This window comes from Capsicum annuum, chromosome 6 (assembly GCF_002878395.1).
Source record: "Capsicum annuum cultivar UCD-10X-F1 chromosome 6, UCD10Xv1.1, whole genome shotgun sequence".
Taxonomy (NCBI): domain Eukaryota; kingdom Viridiplantae; phylum Streptophyta; class Magnoliopsida; order Solanales; family Solanaceae; genus Capsicum; species Capsicum annuum.
Genome location: NC_061116.1, coordinates 196,650,092 through 196,663,932, shown reverse-complemented (window position 1 = coordinate 196,663,932; position 13,841 = coordinate 196,650,092).

Here is a 13,841-nt window from a genome sequence, read left to right as displayed (position 1 = left end):
TAACATAGTTCACTAAGCCATAGAGAAGGTGAAGGTGATTAGAGAAAGACTTAAGATTTCTAAAAGCCACCAAAAGTCTTACGCGAATTGGAGGCAAAGGGAAATGGAGTTTGAAGAAAGTGATTTAAAGTGTCTCCTATGAAAGGAGTCATGAGATTTGGGAAGAATGGGAAGCTAAGTCCTTGATATGTTGGTCCATATCACATTGTACGAAGAATTGGGAATGGCGCTAATGAATTAGATTTATCAGCGAGTTTGGGCTTTATTCATCCTATTTTTTATGTTTCAATGCATAAAAAGTGTGTGGGTGATCCTTCTTTTATAGTGCCTATTGAGGATATTGGTGTTTCGGATTCAGTTTTGATTGAAATATTGCATAGACAAGTTTGTAGATTAAGGACAAATGACGTAGCTTCGGTGAAGTTTTTTTTGGAGTAATATAAATGTAGAAGAATCTACATGCGAAGCTGAAGAAGATATGAGAGCCAAGTTCCCATTCTTGTTTTCCATGTTGGATGAAAGTGCTTATGGTATGACTTTCATCTCCCTCTAGTCACATTTTGAATTTATCATTTGATTCTAATGTAATCTTTCTATTCTCGTGCTAAAAGAGTCCTAAATCATCATTCTAGGATTAATGATCCTAAGGGGGGATAATTTAAGACCCCGTAAAATTTTGTCCATTCTATTTTTTACCCTCCCACGTATGTATTGTCTATTTTTGACTTGAATTATCATTAGGGATGTTAAAAGGGTGTTTTGGGTAAGTTTTGAAATTTTAGGAAGGAGTTCGTGGCTATTTTCGAACTTCGAGGTAGTGTGCCTCGATGATGGTGGTGTGCCATGCTATTGGAGCTCCGTTATAGCAGTGTGGCATGGAGGCTAGCCTCTATGATATTGTTGTGCTACACTGCTATGTTAAAATCTCCCAATTTTTATTTCTTTCACTTGGGGTACGGGGTTTTTTGGTGTTTTCACCCATTCCACAACTTATAAACATAAAAGTAACATTTTTCAATTTAGTTTTAAAGATCAAACCCTCCTATTCTCTTCTCTACCACCTAATCAAGAAAGCTCAAGGGTTTTTTAAGAAACCATTACTCTAGACTCTAAACTTCGAATTCTCTTCAAATTGTTCTATATTTCAAGTATATTGCTCATCCGTATCTTGTATTTTTACATTATGGCATATATTTAGTCATTATTTATGTGATTTTGATTGATGGGTTTGAAATTAGATTGACGGCTTTTGATGGTTAATGCTTGAATTACTTGTCCCATATTTTAAATGGACTATTTATGCTTTAATTGATGGTTTTTGGACTAAATTGGTGCATTGTTTTAAAGACTAGAACGGGGGGACATGGGTTTCCCAAATTGATGGATTTTCACTAGGTAATTGCATTAACTCAACTCACTTTGTAAAGTTGATTTTTAATATGTATAATTTCATGGTTTAACTTGTATATGAACCTATTGCGTTGCATTAAATGATAAATGAATGAATATATTTTTGGATGGCCTTGCCATTGGATTTTAAAAGGAACTTGGGAGTCTTTTAGGTTACATAGACTAGTTGGCATAATTGAATTAACTTGCAAGTATATTGATATGATGATACCAAGTTGGTAAATGCCTTAATAAATGACTCCTGGTTTAATGGTTGGTTTATGTGCAACTATTTTAATTTGGGCTCAAAGGAAACTGTGTAGCTCACCATAAAGGTGTACATCCCGAGGGGATCAACACTAGAAACCACATTTGTCAGCTTTGGAGGTCTATGTGACCATTTTCTTAGAGCACACATTCTATATATATAGCTTAAAGGGAACTGTGTAGCTTAGCGTAAAGGTGTAGGTCTTGAGGGGATCAACACTAGGATCCATATTTGTCAGCGTTGGAGGTCTATATGACCGTCTGCTTGGTGCACACATTATATATATATATATATATATTAGGAGGGCTACCGCTTGGTGCCTCTAGACTTTCCTTGGTTCATGTGGCTAAAACACACTGGGGCCTTCTAGCAGGGATTTGGACCCATATATCCCATGGGCGCCTTTAGGATGGATCGAGCTACATATTTCAGGTTAATACTTTAAACTCTCATATTCATGGCCTTTGTCCCTATCCCATCATCCTATATATATGTATGTGAATGTGTTGCGTATGGTTTATAACTCGATTTTGGTGATTGCATTATTTTATCCCTATACCCTGAGTTACATGCCAGTTATTACCTCATTGATCGTACCTAGATGCTACATAATTTCATGATGTAGGGCCTAAAGGGTTTTCTATTGCTCATGTGCAGTGTTAGGTGAATTGGTGTTCCTGTGGAGCTGCTGTAAAGTGGTGAGCCTTAATTTTCTTGCAAAGCCTTATCTTTACGTTGGTTTCTTTATTTTTTAAGTATTTCATTTTGGACTCTTTTGTCATAGTGGGGGGCGTGTCTTGACTAATTTGGTATTTTTTGGTTTAGAGGCTTTTATGGACAAGTATGAGTTGGTTATTTGTTTAATTCTTAGAATTATCTTCAGACTTATGTATTCTCATTACTATCTTGGCTGGTTTCTATTGTCTATATTTATATACTCACGAAGTAAGGCCAAGGGGATGGTCTCAGTCCTACGGAGGTCTTAAGATACCCGTCACGTCCAGGACCGGGGTCAGGTCGTGACAGAAGTTCCCCAAGAGAGCACCCTCAAACTCAATCCACTCTTCCGTTAAAACATGTTTTCCTAGATGTATATATTCACTACTTAAATCATACTCCTGTAATATCCATAAGATGATATAAAACCAGCTCAAGCTTCTATGTATATGTAGCATGCATGACCTTAAGAATCTTTTAAAACTCATCAACGAAATTTTGGGGAAGTTCACAAAGCTTAGACCCTTTGAACTCTGTCAGATTCATTCTAATAATGTCATGGACCTGAAAGGTGATTTGAGGATTAGGACTGGCTTGAAAAATGGTGTAATAACAACCTGAGACTATCCCCCATTCGCAATAGGGTGCTTAGAGTCACCAGTGAACCCAAACTAATCCATGGCCTGGCATAACGCTAAGAATACTATAATTAACAAAATATTGGGTGGAAGCTAAAATGAAATAGTTGATGGAAATAATAATAAGGAAATACTGAATATCAACCAAAACTTGAAATAGAACTATCTGACAAACCTACATACTGACAAAGTAGACATCTGTTTGAAAGCCTCTAAATCTTAATGAGTTGTTGGGACAAGCCCCAAACTAATTTCAACTAACTAGAATAAAAGTAGACATAAAAGTAAATAATTGATAACTAGTCCTCGAATGATGATGACTTACAAAACTACTATTGAGTAGTACGGGAACGTGCTAAGTGTGATCCAGGTACTTAGCGTCTGAACCTATATTATGAGACAATATAACACTGAAAAGTATGCGATCAATATTTTGAATGTACTAAGTATGTGAAATGAGAAGATAACTAGTATAATCTAAAAATGAATGCATAAATATGTAAAATAAGTGCAATACAATGTATAAACATGTACTGAATGAAAGATGAATAATTGAATACATGGTCAAGCAAATCTAAATTGAAACATAAACTGAAACATAAATTGAGGACTATGGGAGCTAACAATAACCGACGTACCCAAATCTAAGAAAATTGGGGTCCAACCTATAATCCCAGTTGGATAGGTATTCAATACCTTCCCAAGGATACAAACACTGGCGAGCGTGGATCCACTAAACTGATATCCCAAAGGACTAGGGTGTTAGTCCTCAACTAGCGGATCACCCCTTATACCTACAGTGGCGCTGTAGTTCTCAAACTTAGGGACTTCTAATAATGGTCTCAGTCCTAACTGATGGGTGAGCCTTCATCCCTGTGTTCACTCAGTGCTAAGTATGACTCCCAACTAAATGGCACTGAAAACTAAATTTCTCATTTTAATTACTTTCTAAAAATATCAACAATGGATAATCTAAAGAGCTTAAAGACATGTAAACTGATATATTCATGAATCCCTAGGTACTGGGTGTTTATAACTGTTATGGCCCGAGGCTACCCCCTAGTCGTAACACAATGCTTATGGCCACAAGTTACCCCAAGCTAACCCACGATCTGGTACATGTTGTGACCACTAAATAAAATAATAATACAAGCATCATATGTGGAAGCTAAACTGATAAAAACTCAGCCGAGATAAAATACTAAAATAATACCCAATGTGTCTAAAACTGCTAATAAAACTAAGTCTGAACATCTTAAAGCCACTAAAACATAAAGATTTGATGAGACAAACCTCCAACTAACTCTGGCGGACTAAAATAAGGTAAATACTGAAAATAACTATAAATAACTTCTCCTCAATGAATGAGGACTCACCATAATTAATGTTGGGTGGTAATAAATTGATTAAGGGTGATCGGAGAACTGAGCATCTATACCTATGTTATAAGACAATATAGCACAAAAGAGAATGTGGAGTCAATACATTGAATATACTAGTATGTGAGATAGGGACTAACTAAAATACTTATGGATACTGAACATGAATGCATGAACATGTAAAATGAATGCAAGACCAAGTAAAGCGTATATTGAAATAATCTATAAAACTAACCGACTAAATAGATTATAAACTGAACACTTCGTTATGCAAAACTAAATTGATAAAATATGAATGATGAGTTGAAACTGTGGGATTTATTATTTAATCGACATAAAGCAATCTGAGCTAATCAGGGTACAACATGTAACTCAGTTGGAAGGGTGTCAATACCTTACAACGGGTACTAACACTGATTGTATGGATCCCCTAATCTATTGTCCCAAAGGACTAGGGTGTCAGTCCTGTACTGGCGGGTGACCCCTAAGAGCCAGCAAGTCCTTTACTGGCAGGTGAAATCTCACAACCTATACTAGCTACATAGATTTGGAACTTTGGGACTGCTACTGAAGGTCTAAGTCCTCTACTGGCAGGAAAGCCTTCATCCCAAGGTTCTCTCAGTGCTAAATCCTATTCCCAACTAAATTGAGACTAGTACTATTTTTAAGTTAATTGGACTCATAAATAATAATTGCTCAACATTTATATGATGATAAAATTCTGATCTGACTGACTTGAAACTTAAAAATTTGAAACATGTGTAAACATATAGGTACCGTTTTTCATAACCCACCAGCACTGAACAACACTTTATTACAATATCATCATCACAATCTTGTAAGGAAGTTTGTGATTCGTAGACCCAAAACATAGTATATTTCAATAAATTAATGAAATCCATGATTATGAGTACGGGAATATGTTAAACTTGTGAGGACAACTTGCTCACATGGTTTATTTCATAACTTGATAAATTTACATGGTATCAACAGAACATGATATGAGTGAGTGATATTACAAAACACGTAAGAGCATAATTCACATGGGAAAACACAATGTCATAGTTTTAATCAAAACTACTAAGAACAAATTGAGAAAATTCATACTTAACATTGAAATTTCATGAAAAGGGTTTATACTTGAAAACAAGGGATTTCTTAGGACTCAGTAAGTGGTAGAACCCATTGATGAATATCCTACATACCTGAGTTACTTGAATCCTTGAAGAAAACATGGAATTGGGACCTTGATTGGTTAATTCTATGAAGAAACTTTAAATTTCTTATGTTCTTGGGAATGGGAAATGATTTTATGTTATTAAATGATGAGGAATGAGGGAAATAATTCCCCTCTTCGGTTTTCAAAGTTCAATTGGGTGTTTAGATAGAGGGGGGAAAGACCAAAATGCCCCTTTGAACCTTAAATGAAAAAATAGGATATCACGGCCTCTGTGGCAAAGAGACTATCATGGAGGCTATCCTCCATGACACAGCATGTATTATGAAGTTTAACCTCTATGACACGCCGTGTATCACAGAGGTCCAGTCTCTGTTAAACATTAAAATCGCGGAGGCTTTCTAATTCCAAACTCTGTTGGATGACCCATTTAATATCCCTGAACATATTTCAACTCATAAATTATTTCAAACTCGAAAAGGCCAAAAATAAAATTTTCGAAATCTTGGGGTCTTAACAAGGCCAAGTCACTTGAAATTAATGTAAATTAAATGTCTTTGAGACTTCTAAGCATTGGACGAAATGCTTGAAACTCGTCTAGAATCTTATGGGGTATTACAATAACCTACAAGCTCTGACTAATGCAACTAAACGTGATAGTATTAAAAGGTGATCATAATAGGGAATTTCATAATTCAAGAAAAAAATAATGATTTATCAATAAAATGGGAAATTCATGTTTCTGAGACTAGGAAAATGTTAAACCAAAGGAAAAATGCATATTCATGGTTTGGTTACAAGAATAAGCTAAAGAAATTAAGAAAACTCATATTTGATCGAGAACCCAATACTTAAAGGGAAACTAAACTTGAGAGTTTGAGAAATCTTTGGTACTCAATAGGTGGAACGAACCCATTGATTTTTCCTACATACCTGGAGATGGAAACCTTTAAGAAATCCTTGGAATTGGAACTTGAGATTGAGGAACCCTAACTTGTCTTAGGAGAAGAATAATCACTCTTTTTCTCGGTTTTAATTGATTTTTTGAATTAATGGGGATTCTAGGGGGAAATTAGGCTTATATTCCACCCTAGGGAAAACTTAACGATGTGGTTTAAGAGTGAAAAGAATGCGAAAAGACCAAAAGCCCCTTCCTAAACATTAAAGAATTCTTGGAAACTGTCATCACAATTTAGGTAATGACTCGTTAGGTCTGGTCACAAGTCTTTATAAGAAGTTATTATTAGGGACTTGATTCCTTGGTTTCTTACTGTGATAATGACGATTCTACATAATGACTCATTTAGACTGATAATCAGTCATATGCTTGACTAGTCATCACTAGGATGAAGTCTTTGGACCCTTACTGTCGTGACAACAAGTCTTTACTATGACTCGTTGTGTCTGACAATGAGTTGTTGCCAGAACCATTGTCACTGGTAGCCTAATAATTCCTCAGTCAATATTCCATAACCTTTTACTCTTATATCTTATTAAGGCAAGACTGGTGGCATTGGAAATCTATTTTAATAGCGTATATTTTGATGGGTCTAGAGCTTAAAACTTGGGATATTACAATATCTCCCCCTTGAGATCATTCATCCCCAAATGAAACTGACTAAGCTGAAGTACTAGGGAAAAGCTGAAATTTTGTATCGAACACTTACGAGATGAACCATGAGTTGATATTTGTATCTATAACTGATGCATGGACTGAACTAAACTCATGAATGCATGTTATGGCATGAAAATAGCTGGATGGACTCAGATAGAAATAAAAAAATTAATTAATTAAGGGAACTATTAACTCTAGTTGGGACTGAGTTCGAAGAGAAAAAATGGGGGTACTTAGTCATCATATCTACCTCTGCTTCTTATGTTGTTCCCTCAACTAACTAATTTCTCCATAGAACCTTTACTAAGGCGACCTCCTTATTCCTCAACCCATGAATATGATAATCAAGGATCTCAATGGGGATTTATTCATAGGAGAGGATATATTTCACGCCAACACTCTTCAAAGTAATGACTTATGAAGATTCACTAATGCATTTCTTCAACTAGGAAACATAGAAGATTGGATGCACTGATGCTAAACCTGCAGGCAATTCCAACTTATAGGTTAGCTTACCATATCCACTCAAAATCTTATAAGGACTAACATAACAAATAGTAAGCTTACATTTCTTACCAAATCTCTTCACCCTTTTCATGGGTGAAACCTTCAAGTAGACAAAATCACTAATATCAAACTCAAGCTCCCTTATTCTCACATTTGCATAAGATTTTTAACATCTCTGAGCAATTTTTCGCCTTTCTCTAATAAGTTAAAATTTTTCTATCACCTCATTCACTGAATTTGTCCATATCAAAGTAGCTTCACCTACCTTAAATCAACCTATAGGAGATCTACACCTCCTACCATAAAGATCCTCAAACAAGCCATTTGAATAGTGGATTTATAGTTGTTATTATAAGCAAACTCAATCAAAGGCAAATAATCATCCCAGCTCCATTAAAATTAATCACATATAATTTCAACATGTCCGCTGAGGTCTGAATGGTCCTGTCCACCTGACCATCTGTCTACGAATCAAAAGTTGTACTAAGGTAAATGTGGGTACCAAGACCCTTCTAAAAATCCTTCCAAAATTAAGAGATAAACTGGTTACCTCTATCTTAAATAATGGCAAAAGAGACTCCATACAATTTTACCAACTCCGTAAGATAGAGTTTAGCATAAGCTTCGGCTGAATCTAAAGTGTTAACTGGCAAGAAATGATCTGACTTAGTCATTTATTGCATGATAACAAAAATTGAATCAAGTTGTCAAAGAGTATGGGTCAACCCGATAATTAAGTTCATATTCACCACTTCCCACTTCCAAGTAGGAATGTTGAATTCCTGAAGCATACCACTAGGCCTCTAGTTCTCAACCTTAACATGCTGGCAATTTGGACACTTAGCCACAAATTCTGCAATATCCTTCTCTATGCCATTCCACCAATAGGCTTCCTACAAATCATGGTACATCTTAGTGGCTCTTGGGTAAGTAGAATATCAAGATCTGTGAGCTTTCACTATCATCCGCTACCTCAAGTCATCCACATCCAGAACATATAATTTGCCCTGACAACAAACAACACCATCTTTCCCTTGGGAGAAAACCTCAACCTTATGATTCTGAAAGGCCTTTTTTAACTTAACAAAATAGGATCACTATCTTGCATTTCATTTACCTTAGAAACCAATGAAGATTCCAAACCATGCTAAACACATATACTACCTTTGATCAAATCAACCAACCAAAGTTTAACCTAGCAAGATGATGAACCTCACGAACTAACTCTTTCTTATCATCCTTAATGTGTGAAACACTCTCCCTAGACAATCTACTAAGGGCACCAACCACAATATTTGACTTACTCGGATGGTAAAGAGACTTATGTCATAGTCTTTTAACAACTCTATCCACATTCTCTAATAAAGATTTAGATCTTGCTATCTAAACACATACCGAAGACTCAAATGATTAGTGAACACATCGACATGAACCCTATAATGATAATGGCTCCAAATCCTTAGGGAAAAGACAACTACTGCCAACTCAAGATCATGAATCAATTAGTTATTCTTATACGCTTAAGTTGCCTAGAGGCATACTCTATAACCTTGCCTCGCTGCATGAACACACAACCTAAACTAGCTCTAGAAGCATCATAATACCACAAAACCATATTAACCATCTCATACATTCAAGACTGGAGTTGCGGTGAGTCAAGTTTTTAAGTCCTGAAAAACACTTCTTTCATGAATCTGACCACCAGAATTTGACTATCTTTTGAGTTAGTATGGTCATAGAAGAAGCAATAGAGTAAAATCCTTCAATAAACCATCTGTAGTAACTAGCTAAACCCAAGATACTCTTAATATCTGATGTAGAGACGAGTCTAAGCCAGCTTCTTACTTCTTTGGTATTTTGAGGATCAACTCGAATGCCTTCACCTGAAATAATATGACCAAGGAAAGCTATTGATTTTGACAAAAAATCACACTTGCTAAACTTAGGGAATAACTGGTGATCTTTAAGAGTCTGTAAGACCATCCTCAAATGGTTTGCGTATTCATTCTTACTCCAAAAATAAATGAGGATGTCATATATGAAGGCTATAACTAATATGTCCATCTACTACTTGAACACCCTATTTATTATATCCATAAAATTTATAGGAGCATTTGTTAGACTAAAGGACATAGCTACAAATTCAACATGACCATACTGAGTTTTGAAGGTAGTTTTTGGAGTGTCACATCCTCAGACTCTGAGATGATGATAGTCGAATCTTAGGTCTATCTTATAAAAATAATTAGCATCCTAAAGTTGTTTGAACAAGTCATCAATCTTGGGGATGGGATACTTACTCTTGATGTGACTTTGTTCAACTGATAATAGTCGATCCACATTTTGAGACACTTTCTTGTGCATGAAAAGAAATGGAATACCCCGTTGAGAGATAATAAGCCTAATAAAACCTATGTATAAGGGATATTTCAATTATTCTTTTGATTTCCTAAGCTCGGATAGATCTATTCTATAAGGCGGAATTGAAAGGCTGGGTATCTGGAAAGAAATCTATTTCAAAATCAATTTCCCACTCGGGAGGAACTCCAGGTAGATCTTTGGGAAAAACTTCTTGAAATTCATTTACTACTAGAATTGACTCAAGACTTGGTATTTTGGAATTTGATTCCTTGACTCGAACGAGGTAATAGATGCATTTTGCCTTAAGGGAAGAGACAAAATGACTTAAAGGCACTGAGGTACTACCTTACCACTCTAATACTGGTTATTTTGGAAATTGAAACTGGACAACTCTAGTTCTACAATAAAATAAGGCATACCAAGAGAAGAACCAATTTATTCCAAGAATAACATCAAAATTAATCATGTTTAACTCTACTATGTTGACTAAGGTGAATTTTTTGGATACTATGACTGGTTAATATCTGTATACCCATCTAGTGATGATTAAACTACCGACTGGAGTAGAAAATGACAAAAGTTCTATGAGGATTTTGAGGCTAACACTAAAATCTACTACTATATAAGGAGTCATGAAGGAAAGTGTGGCATCGGGATCAACAATACATAAACATGAATATGAAATACTTGAAACGTACCAATAACCAAGTTAGGAGAATCCCCCAGATCCTATTGAGTCTGTAAGGCATAGAAAATAACCTGATGTTGTCCACTAATTGCACTAAAAGTGGTACATTACTGAGTCGAGCGACCTTCTAGAACTATAAAAGAGTTAGATTGACTCTATTGATGAACATTTTTACCAGTCTGTGAAATCTCTAAGAAATCTTTCACTCTATTACCTAACTTACCATACCCTAAATAATAATCACTACCTACTAAACCCTCACCCTTATAGTTCTTACCATACTTCTTGCAAACTGGGTTAGTGCAAGCACGATTCACACTACCTTGAGACTTAGAGCCCAGTGTTCTATCACTAGTATCCTGTCTAAACTTAGGAACTAGAGAAATAACAGAAGATAGGGTTGGAGCTAATAATTTTAGGAAGAATTGAGAAAGATTTCCACCATCTGACTTTTGCTAAGAGAAATTAAGGTTACCAGTTTCAGCCCTCTTATTCTCTCATTCCTTTTCTTTGATCTTCTTCTCCTAAATCTATTGAGCATAGACTATCAATCAAGATATGTCCATCACCTTTACTAATATGTTCATTCTTCACTCGACCACATCCTCTAAAACACCTGACACAAACATTCTCATTTTTGCCCTATAGTCAGCAACCATAGTTGGAGCATACCTTGCTAACTGAGTTTACTTGAATGAATATTCCTTCACACTCATACTGTTCTAGTTCAGGTTTATGAACTACTGAACCTTGGCTTCTCCTAACTCATGTGGGAAAAAACTATCTATAAATGAAACAACAAACTCATTCCACTCTGTCAATCCTGTAGTTGCACCTCTATCCTCGTTAAACTGCTTGACCATGTGTGAGTCATTCTTTTTAATTGGTAACTACACAAGTTTCACTCTTAGTAGAAGTGACATCCATGATCTTAGTGACCTTCTAAATACTTTCCAATAACTCCAGTGGATCCTCCTCAGGCCTGGACCCAAAGAACATCGGGGGATTCATCCGAGTGAAGTCCTAAATTCTAGTAGTTGTGTATTCATAGTCACGTTGGCTGGTGCAATAGCCTGCTGGTTATTTTAAGAAGACATAGATTGGCATAATAGTGTGAAAGCATCCCTAAAATTATTATAAGAAACCTACTCATTTAGAGGGTCTTCTAGAATTGGTGGTGGTTCTTGATAATTACCATTCCTCCTTCGGTTAGTTTTCTTGGGAGCCACTTTCTGTAAATAGGTTAAGGATGAGTCAGAAAAATGAGTTCAATTGAGTTCTCACTCTATCACATGACATGAATAATGAAAGAAGTGAGACTTTCCTAAAACATTTCATAGCCTCTTGGTCATAAGTGTGGTACACTTCATACCCATGAACAACACTCTACATAAGGCGGCTTTTAGACACCCTAGGACATGTTGAACCAGATGCTCTAATAACAAGTTTGTCACAACCCGAGACTACTCCCTACTTACAATACGGTGCTTTAAGTCACAAGTGATCCCAAGCTAACCATGGCCTAGCATAACACTAAGAATATTGAAAAGTAATAAAATAATGGGTTGAACATAAAATAAAATAACTGATGGAAATAATAATAAGGAAATATTAAATATCAACCAAAATTAGAAATAGAACTATTTGACAAACCAATATGCAAAAAAACTAGACATCTGTCTAAAATCCTCTAAATCTTAATTAGTCTTGGAACAAGCCCCCAATTAACTCAAAAAGACTGAAATAAAAGTTGACTGAAAAGTAAATAACTGATAACTAGTCCTTGAATGGTGAGGACTTACCAAAATTATCGTTTAGTGGTATGGAAACGTGCTAAGTGTGATTCGGGTACTGAGCATCTAAACCTATATTATGAAACAGTATTGCATAGAAAATTATGTGATCAGTGCTTTGAATGTACTAAGTATGTAAGATAGGAAAGTAATAAGTGTAATCTGAACATGAATGCATGAAAATGTAAACTGAGTGCAAGACCAGGAATAAACATGAACTAAATAAAAGCTAAATAACTAAACACATGATTATATATATCTGAACTGAAACATAAATTGAACCATGAATTAAGGACTATGGGATCTAACAATAACTGACATACCCCAATCTAAGAAAATTGGTGTCCAACCAATAACCCCAGTTAGATAGGTGTTCAATACCTTGACAAGGTAATGAACACTGGAGGGCGTAGATGCACTAAACTGATATCCTGAAGGACTAGGGTGTTAGTCATCAACTGACGGGTGACCCCTTATAACCTACGATAGTGTTGTAGTTCTTGAACTTATGGACATCTACTAATGGTCTCAGTCTTAACTGATTGGTGAGCCTTCACCCCTGCTTTCACTCGGTATAATTTGAAGTGATTAAAGATATGTAAACTAAATTTCTCATTTTAATTAATTTCTGAAAATATCAATGATGGAAAATTTGAAGTGATCAAAGACATGTTAACTGATATTTGCATAAATCACATGGTATCGGGTGTTATGCTACCAGCTCTAACTAATGCAACTCAACGTGATAATATTAAAAGTTGATATAATAGAGAATTTCATAATTCAAGCCAAAACTCAATGGTTTATCAATAAAAAGGAAAATTTGTATTTTTGTGTAAGGGAAAATGCTAAACCTATGACAAAACATATATTCATGGTTTGGTTATGAGAATAAACTGAAGAAATTAAGAAAACTCATATTTGACCTGGAACCCAAAACTTAAAAGGGGAATTAAACTTGAGAGTTTGAGAAGTCTTTGGGACTCAATAGGTGGAAGGAACCCATTGATAAAATCCCATATTCCTAAAGATAAATGATGTCACCCAAAACTAATCTCCAAAAATATTATATTGTGGTAGATGCCAAATATTGTAACCTAACTAGGTTGGGTTCGAAACCATAGGGAAAACATTTAATAATTTCTTAACTTGATGGAATCCATGAGCATTGTAGAAAAGTAAATGGTGGAGTATGGTAGTAATAAGTAAGTAATAACCAAACTTGAATGCTTTGAGTTGAAAACAATAGAATACAAACACTAGGACTGTGTCCCCCCTGGCTTCTTAACTTTGTAAGTTTCTCATGTTC